The sequence below is a fragment of the Myxocyprinus asiaticus genome, chromosome 3 (genome assembly GCF_019703515.2).
Source record: "Myxocyprinus asiaticus isolate MX2 ecotype Aquarium Trade chromosome 3, UBuf_Myxa_2, whole genome shotgun sequence".
NCBI classification, from domain to species: domain Eukaryota; kingdom Metazoa; phylum Chordata; class Actinopteri; order Cypriniformes; family Catostomidae; genus Myxocyprinus; species Myxocyprinus asiaticus.
In genome coordinates this window covers 47,932,820-47,945,590 of record NC_059346.1, presented here as the reverse complement: position 1 = coordinate 47,945,590, position 12,771 = coordinate 47,932,820, and the positions used below count along the sequence as shown (strand labels likewise).

The window sequence follows — 12,771 nt, the reverse complement described above, 5'->3', positions numbered from 1 at the left end:
AGTATTGAAAGAGTTCCTATCTATATGCTGGGCACTTAGTGGCTGCTTTTCTTTATTATTCAGTCCAAGTCATCCATTTCAAAAACGTTTTTTTATTTATTAATATTATTAAATATTATTATTAATTTTAATTTATTTATATTTATAAAATTAATATGGTGGCATAATTATATTTTTGTCTACAAAACTAATTTCCAACATTTAAGCATACGCCTTCAGATCAAAAGATTTTTAAGATCATGTGAAACATTTCAGTCTATACTATATATATATATATAGTTATTTATTGTTATTTAAAGTAATTTATTGTAAAATTATTGTCAATTCTTTGTAATTTTTGGTTTTGTGTAATTAATATATTCTAATTTTAAGTTAATATATTCAGATTTGTTGAAGACTATTATAGTGTCATTCATTATGGTGTCATATAATTATGGTGGGCCTAGATCCGGGAGGGGCCTCCAAGTAGGAATCGCTTAGGGCCCCCATATGCTCAGAAATTCCCCTGGTTCTTGCACATATAACGAAATATGTATAGTCTATATATGGTTTTCTTTATAAATTGAAGTCCCGCTATTCTCTTCTGTTCGCTCTTGCCATTGATTAGTGGCCTATTTTAGTCGAATCATATGATTTCATTCATATCCTCAACAACAGCAGGCAAGAGGCTGATGGATCATTTTTAAATAAGAGTCTGTCATGGTACTTTTACAGTTTGTATTTTAATTTGGGCTTGTTTTAAGAATTGTAAACTATCCTCCTCGCACTACAAAATATGTGTTTGACATAGGCCTATCAGCCTACATACTGTATATTTGACCAGTATATTACTGTTATCTCGTAATTAATTAATTAATTTCTTATGGAAACACACAGATAGGGCTATAATCAAATATTCTGTTGCAGCGGATCTCCAAAATAAGGCATTTACATGAGGCATACAGTACATTATTTAAATATGACCACATGCTCGTATCGGAATAATATTGTGCATGTAAACTTGGTCACTTATTTATATATTAATTAAGTCTGTCACTGCATTCACACTTGCATCATTTAAATTCATTAAACGTTAAGCGCACTGGCGCACCGAAGCATAAAGGTCTGCACGGGCCTTAAAATGATACCCTAACCTGACCCATACCTGACATCCAGCCCTACCCAACCCAAATGGTATCGTCAGATTTTAAGCTTGACCAGGATTAATTACTATCCCAGGGCAAAGTATGAACAATATGAAACAAGATAACGTCCTGGTTACTTTCGTAACCTCCGTTCCCTGATGGAAGGGAATGAGACGTTGTGTCGATGTAGTGACAATAGAGGTCACTCTTGGGAGCCACTCACATCCCAGGCGACCTCAACACCGAAGCGGACGCACTGTCACGTCAGGTCACCCTCACGGGAGAGTGGAGACTCCACCCTCAGGTGGTCCAGCTGATTTGGAGTCGATTCGGTCGAGCAGAGGTAGACCTGTTTGCTTCCCGGGAATCCTCCCACTGCCTGCTTTGGTATGCCCTGATCGATCACTCAGGCTAGGGCTCCCTCTACAAGGCGCCTGTATGCCTTGAAGTGGCGTCTGTTCGCTAAGTGGTGTTCTTCCTGACGTGAAGACCCCCAGAGATGCGCAGTCGGATCAGTGCTTTCCTTCCTGCAGGAGAGGCTGGAGGGGCGGCTGTCCCCCTCCACCCTGAAGGTGTATGTAGCTCAGCGCATTACGATGCAGTAGATGGTAAGCATTTGGGGAAGCACGACTTGATCATCAGGTTCCTGAGAGGCGCTAGGAGGTTGAATCCCTCCAGACCGCGCCTCGACCCCTCATGGGACCTCTCCGTAGTCCATCGGGGTCTACAGGGAGCTCCCTTTGAGCCCTTGGAGTCAGCTGAGCTTAAGGCACTCTCTTTGAAGACTGCCCTCCTGACTGCGCTCACTTCCATCAAAAGGGTAGGGGACCTGCAGGCGTTCTCTGTCAGTGAATCGTGCCTGGAGTTCAGTCCGGGTTACTCTCATGTGATACTGAGACCCTGACCGGGATGTGCCCAAGGTTCCCACGGCTCCTTTTAGGGATCAGGTGGTGAACCTGCAAGTGCTGCCCCAGGAGGAGGCAGACCCAGCCTTGCCGTTGCTGTGTCCAGTGCAAGCTTTACACATTTATTTGGATTGCATGCAGAGCCTTAGAAGCTCCGAGCAGCTCTTTGTTTGCTATGGTGGACAGCAGAAAGGAAGCACTGTCTCCAAACAGAGGATCGCCCACTAGGTCATCGACGCCATCACGATGGCATATCAGGCTCAGGACATGCCACCCCCTGCGGGGTTATGAGCCCACTCTGCCAGGAGTGTGGCGGCCTCCTGGGCCCTGGCCAGTGGCACCTCTTTGGCAGACATCTGCAGAGCAGCGGGCTGGGCAGCACCCAACACCTTTGCGAGGTTCTACAATCTCCGGGTTGAGCTGGTCTCGTCCCGTGTATTGGCAGGCACGAGCAGGTAAGTTCCGGGACAACTGGCCGGGAGTACCGTTGCGCATAGCGCCTTTCCCCTCCCTTGAGGTGAAGATGTGCGCACAGACTGTGATCCCTGGATGACTTTCCTCCTTAGCCCTCTGGCAGCTGAGTTTGCGGAGAAACTCACTGACTGGCCCAGTACGCTCGCTAATGAGCCCCTGTACTGAGGTAGGTGCTCCACATGTGCTGGTTCTCTGAAGGCGACCCCATGTGATATCTTCTGCAAAATTCTTTCCCTGATGGCAAACTGCGTCTTCCTTGGGCAGAGGCCCCTCTGCCCCAGGTTGCCATGCTCTGTAGAAACTCCTCCCCCTTTGGGTAGGACCTACCATGGGACCTCTCCACATGATATACTTCTGACAAGACTCAGTAAGACCATGTGACGTATTCCACTCAAAATACCCCCCCCCCCTTCTTTTTGGGTGGGGTGTGGTCTCCGCGGTGTCTTCCCCTTGGGAGGGACAACCCCCGACGCAGACACTTATGGCTCCCAGTCAGTTAACAAATTCCACTCTTTTTGGGGAGAAAAGAGAGGGAAAAGAGGCCTCGGCTGGGCTAGCCTGTCCCTATAGTTGGGCAGTCGACTTGTTCCTGATGGACCGTTCAACACTCATAAGAGCGTTGGGGGAGGTTACGTGACGGCCTGGTGTGCTGGCTACGAGGCACACAGCAGTCTGCCCGTCACATACCGCCAGTTCACGCAACACAGTTCAGCTAGTTGTGGCGTTTTGTATAGCGACCCCTAGTGTCACTACATCGACACAACGTCGAGTGAGTGACAGATAGGGAACGTCCTGGTTACTTTCGTAACCTCCGTTCCCTGATAGAGGGAACGAGACGTTGTGTCCCTCTTGCCACAACGCTGAACTACCCGCTGAAATGGCCGGGACCTTATCTCAGCTCCTCAGCACAAAACCTGAATGAGTGGTTGCATACCAGCTCCTTTTATACCTGTATGTCCGGGGGAGTGGCATGCAAATTCCACTCGCCAATTCTCATTGGCCTTTTTTCAAAAAAAGCAGAGGTGTTTGGGGCTCCCAAGAGTGACCCCTAGTGTCACTACATCTACACAACATTGAGTGAGTGACAGATAGGGAACCAAGGATAATGATTACCCAGGGTTAAGAATGACCCTTGTTTAACAAGTCTGAAAAGCCCTAGCTCTCAGTTACTTTTAAAGCCACATCCACACTAATACGTTTTCAGTTAAAAACAGTTTTCCCTTTTCCTAACGTCAACATTTTCCAAAGTATGCGGTATTAGAGAGTGTTTTTGCAAGTCAAAAACAACTGAGACATTAGAGAGTTATCCTCCTGAGACACAAGCGAGACAGCTGTGTGCATTTTCTATTTCCCTTTTTGATTTGTAACTAGTAGCACCTAATAAAAATGCAATAAATAAATAAATAACATTTCTAATTTCTAAAATTTCTAATTTTTTTCCTAAAAAGTGATCTCCATATATGTGGAAAAAATGAAACTAAGCTGTGAAATTTTAATGAATACTAAGCTACAGAAAGTCAGATTTTTTTTAAAGGGGTCATGAAGTGCCTTTTTTTAATTTATTTGTATTTTTTTATAATGTTATATCTTCCCTGAGATCTAGTGATAATGTTATAAAAAGTTTTTTGCACCAAAACACACAATTTAGTAATATATGACTCATGTTGTAGGATGTGTAAATACAAATGAGCAAGGTTTCATGAAGTTACGAACAGACAGATTTCAAAACGAGACATTTCAGCAGGGTGGCAAATATAAATGCTCTTTTTAGACTGGGGAGGAAGATCTGAGTTCTGAAATTTACTGTATGTTTTTATAATACAGTTACCTCTTTAAGTCTAAATATCAAGAAAATTTGAATCTCCATTTCATGATCCCTTTACTCAAATTGTTTATTATGTTTTCAGGAGTGTTGGTTATTCATGTTTTTGAGACGTCTCAGACATTACAGTGGACATTTGCATAATTAATTATGATTCAAAGTAATGGCCAGCATCATCCAACCACTGCCAACCAGGTTAAAATAAAATGATACATTATAAATTCTATCTAAGCACTGATTACCATTGTCCCATGTCTGCCAAACATGTTGCGTGGTCCAAACATCATCTGCAGGCTGAAACTGAACTTTTGTTCGGATTTTAGGAGTGAATGCACTTAGTTGCATAGAAAAGCTATAGGATGCTCCCTTGTTCCCTATTTAGTAAATGACTTAACCTCCAGTGTGCTGTCTGTCTGCACTGGTCTCAGAACAGTTTGAAATGCACCTTTTTTAATCCCAACTCCATATAAAGCCTCTGAAAGCAAAATTTTTCAGCTTTTGGATGAATCCACTGATCCTCAATGTGATAATGCGCAGTAAATATAGGATTTCTATGGAAAAAAATGCGTTTAAGTACATGTTAGTGAACACTGTGTTTAGCAGCATGGTGTTTCGTAATAAATCGCTACAATTTTAAAAATGGCAGATTGGATGAAACTAGAGACTCTAATCTTTTGACTTATGCAGGTTTCAATGTAAAAACTTGATTAGGTTTCTTACCAGATGTAGCAGCTTCGTTGCTGTTTCTCCCAAAGACAAACTCCGCTGTGATTGGCGCCATGTTGTTTAGTCACATGACTCTTTTGTCGAAAGTTTAACCCTTTTCTGACAACCCAGAGTCTTCTGAACCGAGATCATTCAGTTTAAATAAATTTAAATTATGCATTGTGTATAGAGAAGCCAAAATACAACGTCCACGCATGTGTACATGGGTCGCACAAGGTTAACATTGAAAAAATACACACTTCACACTTCAAATAAATACATCTGTATATATTTGTCTAACAATGTGAAGAGCATTGAGATACACTGTTGACTATTCATATAAGAGCATCAGATTTTATATATTCTTTCATCTGTCCTTTTGTCTGTAAGTGGGGGTTCAGGCACTGGCCATTCAGGCTCCAAACAAGACAGATGAGTGCAATAAAGCAGCCAGTTTCCTGACACCTCATTTGAACTGTGCAGGTAATGAGGGCCGTACGTGTGTGTATGTGTGTGTGACTGACAATACTCATAGAGTTTTACTAGTAATGCCTCTTTTAATGAGGCTTATCCCTAAGCAAATGGGATCAGAACTTAATCAATCTTTCCTCTTTCCTCTACAAACATCTCTTGCAGGTCTTGCAGGTGCACTACCCACCTACCCAGCCCCTTCCAAGTCATTTGACTGAGGTCAATACATTATTATTAACATTAATAAAAAATAAAAAAAATTTTTTTTAAAAACACTGCGTGGCTTTGAGTGATTGTGATGTGAATGGATTAGAAAGGGAGTGAAATTTAAACAAGCTTTGAGAGAAGGATGGACAAGGATGTGTGTGTGCGGTCACAGGTGACAGCATTGTCCATCTTAGCGTGTTAGCAGGTAATTAGTTGCTCTCTGATGTCTCTTATGACATAGTGGACCAGTAGCCCTCCTTAACCTTTTCCTCAGCCAATATTAAGCTCAATTTCGTGCATGTGTTCTTGAGCTAACCTTTTTTCAGGTCTGCAGTGTGAGAAGGGGCCTGTGGCCATTGCTGTTCCCATCAACTCAATCTCTTATCTTCCTATGTAATACAGTAAAAAAATACTGTATTAAGGTAATGAGAATCTACTGAGAATCACCATTGATAATAATAAGAATAACAAAAAAACTTAAAAGTAAAAAATCTGAATGCATTATGTAGATTTTTTTCTCATTACAGTAATGTTAATATATATACACATACAGTATATACAGTATATACAGTACTGTGCAAAAGTTTAGCACTTGTGAAAAATGTTGCATGGTGAGGATGTCTTCAAAAATCATGACATAAATAGTTTTCATTTATCAATTAACATCATACATAGTCCAGTAAACATAAAAATGCTAAATCAATATTCGGTGTGACCAACTTTGCCTTTAAAACAGCACCAATTCTCCTAGGTACACCTGGACAGTTTTTCTTGGTTGTTGGCAGATAGGATGTTCCAAGCTTCTTTGAGAATTCGCCACAGTTCTTCTATCTATTTAGGATGTCTCAATTGCTTCTGTCTCTTTATGTAATCTCAGACTGACTCGATGTTCAGTGGGGGGATTTGTGGGGGGCCATGACATCTGTTGAAGGGCTCCCTGTTTTTCTATTCTACTCTTTTCTGTTTGCAAAAGTAATGTTTGGGAGTCTAACATTTATATTTCCAATTGACACACTAAAGCTGAAGATATAAATAACCATCTTAAGACAAATGCTTTTGTGAAACATCTTATGTAGAAAAGACTTTTGCACAGTACTGTATATATATATATATAAAAACACTTCAGAATTTTTATTTTTGCTAAATATAATTTCTCTTATTTTAATTTTGAGGTAAATGTTCCAAGTGTAGAAATGAAAGGAAAAAGTTGGTTTTACTTCTATGAATGGATGTGGTTACACTATAGTAAAAACTCCATGGTTAGTAACTTATATCAGAGTACCAGTCAATAAACCACACAGGATTAACATGAAGTCATGTTAAATTTAACTATTTTCTAGCCCTGGCACAATCAAACAGTCAGACTCCAAATGTATTAAGACTCCAGGATTTAAGCATCTCTATGCTCCACAAGGCAAAATGTGTATCTTATAATAGCCAGAAGCCTAATTATTTTCATGACTGAAATCCACTACTATTAGTTTAAGCCTCTTATTGCATTCTGGCCACAGAGCACTAATTATTTTACCCTCCAGAGAACTCAGCGGTTAGTCCAGTGAATAATCGAAACTGCCGGGAGACTACGGCAGAAAGGTTAAAACCAGCAGGGAAAAAAAAATATATTGGCTTGTTTAAATAAAGAACACAATTTTATGACGTAAACTGTGGCTAAGCGTGAGAGGAAATATAATGTGGTCAAATTGACCATCATCAAACGATCATAAAAGGTTTGTCTTGTGGGGGATTTTGCTAACCACTGTAAATGGTCGTGAATCAGCATTACGAAAGAATAGAATGCCTGCAATAAAAATGGGCAAAAGATGACTAAACAGTGAGCTGTCCAGTAGGGCTACTGTATGGCTTCAGAAGACTTGAAATATAGCGAACACAAGTGATATAGATGGCTTTTATGGTGATTTTATGTGCTTTTGGAGCTTGACAGTCACAATCACAATCTTTTTATCACCCATCCTTGTATTTAAGGGATGTAAAATAGTCATAAGCTACTTGTTGGCAACAAATCGAAGGCGAGTAGCCTATATGATGACGGAAAATAAAAGAACAAGTGTAAGCCTAGTGACCAGATAATTCAGATTCATTTTTTTTTTTTCCAATGAGGAGGGTAAATTCATTATTCAGCAAAACTTTAAAAAGCATGCAGTTTTCATTATATTTTTTAAATTACACTGTTTTTGTTATTCATCAGAAACAGTGACATGAAACTGAAAGAAAATGCCGTTTTTAAATGTCTTAAAGCAGTTTTTCCATTAATTGTTTTCCTTTAAACATTAAAATTCTCTCTTTTTTTTCATCAGGTTTTCGATCAGATTATGGTGTGTGTGTGTGTGTGTGGTGGTGGGACAAAAGTTTTACTTGTTTCAAAAGGGGCGTGACCATAAAAAAAAAATTTTAAAAAATAAAATAAATAAATAATACAAAAAAGAGAACCACTGATAAATCCCATGCAACAGTAGAAATGTACCAAGTAGAGATATTGATAAACTGTTTATACCACGGTAGATGTATTTGTATGACTATTAGTGAGCAAAAGTGCTTTACATTATTTACACGTGAGAGTTATGAGGAAACATGTAGTAATGCCACTAAAAACAGAGTGGGACATGTCCCAAACAACTCAAGATGAAGAAAAAGGGGGTATAATAAGTGGTATAATGTGAAGGAGAGTTTAGGTGAGCAACATTGCAACTTACCTGCACAAATACAGAATGGGTGGTCACAAGGTGTGCATATATAAACTAATTTACAACTTCAAATTTGGCTTATGCAGTCACTAATTCAAGTATTAGTTCACTGGATTATCCAAAAATAGGCATTACCACATGGAAATTTAGGGTACATTTACACGACAACGATGTACTAAAAACGGAAAAGGTTTTCCTTTGCGTTTTTGAAAAGTTTCGCATACAGACGACAACATTGTCAAAAGATGGTGAAAGCATCGAGCAATTTTTTCTGGATGGGCAATGAGGTTGCTTTATTACTACAATTACTTTGCTGGAGAAGCGTCAATAAACTCAAAATCTTGAGCAGCACAAACACAGTCCTGTAGTCCGCCATTGTAGTTTTGAATGTCTCGCACGTTGTTTTGAAGTACTTGTTGATGGTTCAGAGTTTTATGTGTGACGTATTGGGCACTAAAATTTAATTTTGCCCCAGACTCTGTATTTTAGGCGATGGGGCAGTCATTAATATTGGGGATAGATATATACAAAATTGGGTCCTAGCCAGAGTTATGATCTGCAGACAGATTGTTCTTAGGGGATGGAAGTCGGCTGGAGCGCCCTCATTTCAAGAGTGGTGCACAGAGATGGGGAGGGTGGCTGCATTTGAGGAAAAGTCATGTAGAAGGCTATGTGTGCAATTATATATATATACTGTGTGTGTATATATATATATATATATATATATATATATATATATATATATATATATATATATATATATATATACATATATATATATACATTTTTTATTTATTTTATATTTTATTTATGTATTTATTTATTTTTGTGTGCATACTCAAGTGTGACCATAGGGATATTTGTTGAGGGTCAGGGTGGAGTTGGGGATTGGGAGGGGGAAAGGGAATAATAATGAGGGTTAAATGTTGATTCTGTGAATATATGTTTTGATTTTCTTTGTCAATTGTGTGAATCAATAAAAAGTGTTAATCAGAAAAAAACAAAACAAAGCTAATCTATATTTACCTACTGCATATACTCAGTGCTACTTAACCACCAGAGCAGATCTCCTGAGAGCAGCCTGTATTTAGCCGGTGCTTACAAACATCAATGCAGAACAAGAGAATAGGCGACTGTTTTCCGGCATTAAGTGAAAGATGATGAAAAAGGGAAGGTGGAAAGTGTGAGTGCCCCTCCTTCACTTTGTTTACCCACTGAGGCTAATATGGGTGGTAAGCGTGTTAGTGTTCAACCGCTAATCTCAATCTCACACATGACAATGGTGGAACCCCGGGTCTGGTCCCATAAGGGTTTAAAGTGCTTCAAATAAGCTATTAGAGCAGCCAGTGAACCAGAGAATCATTAGCTGCTCATACACACATGCCCGATTAAACACTGTTTTCTTCTGGGAACACTGGCTGATACGACCCCAATGGCACAAATACCAATTCTACCATACTGTATGGGCTACACACACACACACACACACACACACACACACACACACCTGTACTTTGCATACCCACTATCTGAAACACACACACACAAATAAAGGAAATATATACAGGTGCATCTCAATAAATTAGAAAGTTGTGGAAAAGTTCATTTATTTCAGTAATTCAACTCAAATTGTGAAACTCCTGTATTAAATAAATTCAATGCACACAGACTGAAGTAGTTTAAGTCTTTGGTTCTTTTAATTGTGATGATTTTGGCTCACATTTAACAAAAACCCACCAATTCACTATCTCAAAAAATTAGAATACATCATAAGACCAATAAAAAAAACATTTTTAGTGAATTGTTGGCCTTCTGGAAAGTATGTTCATTTACTGTATATGTACTCAATACTTGGTAGGGGCTCCTTTTGCTTTAATTACTGCCTCAATTCGGCATGGCATGGAGGTGATCAGTTTGTGGCACTGCTGAGGTGGTATGGAAGCCCAGGTTTCTTTGACAGTGGCCTTCAGCTCATCTGCATTTTTTGGTCTCTTGTTTCTCATTTTCCTCTTGACAATACCCCATAGATTCTCTATGGGGTTCAGGTCTGGTGAGTTTGCTGGCCAGTCAAGCACACCAACACCATGGTCATTTAACCAACTTTTGGTGCTTTTGGCAGTGTGGGCAGGTGCCAAATCCTGCTGGAAAATGAAATCAGCATCTTTAAAAGCTGGTCAGCAGAAGGAAGCATGAAGTGCTCCAAAATTTCTTGGTAAACGGGTGCAGTGACTTTGGTTTTCAAAAGACACAATGGACCAACACCAGCAGATGACATTGCACCCCAAATCATCACAGGCTGTGGAAACTTAACACTGGACTTCAAGCAACTTGGACTATGAGCTTCTCCACCCTTCCTCCAGACTCTAGGACCTTGGTTTCCAAATGAAATACAAAACTTGCTCTCATCTGAAAAGAGGACTTTGGACCACTGGGCAACAGTCCAGTTCTTCTTCTCCTTAGCCCAGGTAAGATGCCTCTGATGTTGTCTGTGGTTCAGGAGTGGCTTAACAAGAAGAATACGACAACTGTAGCCAAATTCCTTGACACGTCTGTGTGTGGTTGATGCCTTAACCCCAGCCTCAGTCCATTCCTTGTGAAGTTCACCCAAATTCTTGAATCGATTTTGCTTGACAATCCTCATAAGGCTGCGGTTCTCTCGGTTGGTTGTGCATCTTTTTCTTCCACACTTTTCCCTTCCACTCAACTTTCTGTTAACATGCTTGGATACAGCACTCTGTGAACAGCCAGCTTCTTTGGCAATGAATGTTTGTGGCTTACCCTCCTTGTGAAGGGTGTCAATGATTGTCTTCTGGACAACTGTCAGATCAGCAGTCTTCCCCATGATTGTGTAGCCTAGTGAACCAAACTGAGAGACCATTTTGAAGGCTCAGGAAACCTTTGCAGGTGTTTTGAGTTGATTAGCTGATTGGCATGTCACCATATTCTAATTTTTTGAGATAGTGAATTGGTGGGTTTTTGTTAAATGTGAGCCAAAATCATCACAATTAAAAGAACCAAAGACTTAAACTACTTCAGTCTGTGTGCATTGAATTTATTTAATACACGAGTTTCACAATTTGAGTTGAATTACTGAAATAAATGAACTTTTCCACGACATTCTAATTTATTGAGATGCACCTGTATAGTTACTGATGCACACACACATTCTGACACTACAAGATCTCCTCAAGATTTATATTTTCCCCCTACCCAGCTGAATTTATAAACTAATATTCCTACAATATTTGTTGTAATTGTTATTGACAAAGCAGTACAGATTTATTGAATGCATGCAGCCTAAGAAGTTGTTTGCTATAGGTGTGTTCATTGATAAAAAGCAAAGATTCTTTGTTTTGTGGTAAAGTGGAAACTTTGAAAGAAAATTAGTTACAAACAGGAAGACAAGATAAAAAGTCACCATTCACTTGCATTGTGTGGAACTACAGAGCTCATCTACCCGGCACTGTGGCGGGCGACCTGCAAGATGTCTCGGAGTGACAAACGTCAAGAAATGCCAATTGAAACAAAGATGCACGCTTGAAGAAACACACTTGATGATATTTTGAAGAACAGACGAAAGAAAAGCTGTCAACGCGCGTGTCTGATTCGCTGTGTATTCAGGGCATATGACAAGTTCACACTATTTTTTCTCTGAAAAGTTTGCAAGAATAGTGTCGTCTATAAACGCTGTATATGATCTAAGACCATCTCAGGATACACACACAAATGACATGCAACAACAATGGGAATACACATGAATTGTCATATGTGTCATCATAATTCAGTACAGCCTCAGAAATGGTTCTTGAACAAGAAGTTTCGGAAACACTTTATTTTGCAGTGTCCTTGTTATTCATATTACATGTATTGACTACAGTAATAACAGTAAATTATGCATAATTACAAGTAACTAGCTCTAATCCAATCCCTAACCCAAAAACCTATAGTAAGTACATGTTGTTAATTAATATTACTCAGTACTTACTTATGTAATTACACTGTAACAAGGACACAAAGTGTAACCAAAGTTTCTCTTCTGTGTTCGTGTACCCTTTAGCCTCCAGTTGTATGCTGCAAAATTATCATTATGATAATAATAATAGCCTATGTTACTCTATGTGTTATATTATTATATGCTATATTCTAAAATCATTATATATATATATATATATCAAAGTGGCTGGTAAAAAATCTAAGTGGCTGGGCATTGACTCGCCACTGTGACTGGTGGGCAAAAAAGTTAATTTCATACCCTGTTCAAGCTTTCAAATTTGGGCCACCCACCAGGTCTCCTGCTATTTTATTTTATTTTGGACATTACTAATAAAATAACTATTATATTAAATAATATTTATAATTTA

General features: G+C 39.3%; 1 protein-coding gene across 3 annotated transcripts in view; it reads right to left on the bottom strand.

Annotated features, from left to right (window-relative positions):
- Nucleotides 1–12,771, bottom strand: part of specc1 (sperm antigen with calponin homology and coiled-coil domains 1) — a 208,956-nt gene that overhangs the window by 54,592 nt on the left and 141,593 nt on the right. The gene's annotated exons all lie outside the window — the stretch shown is intronic.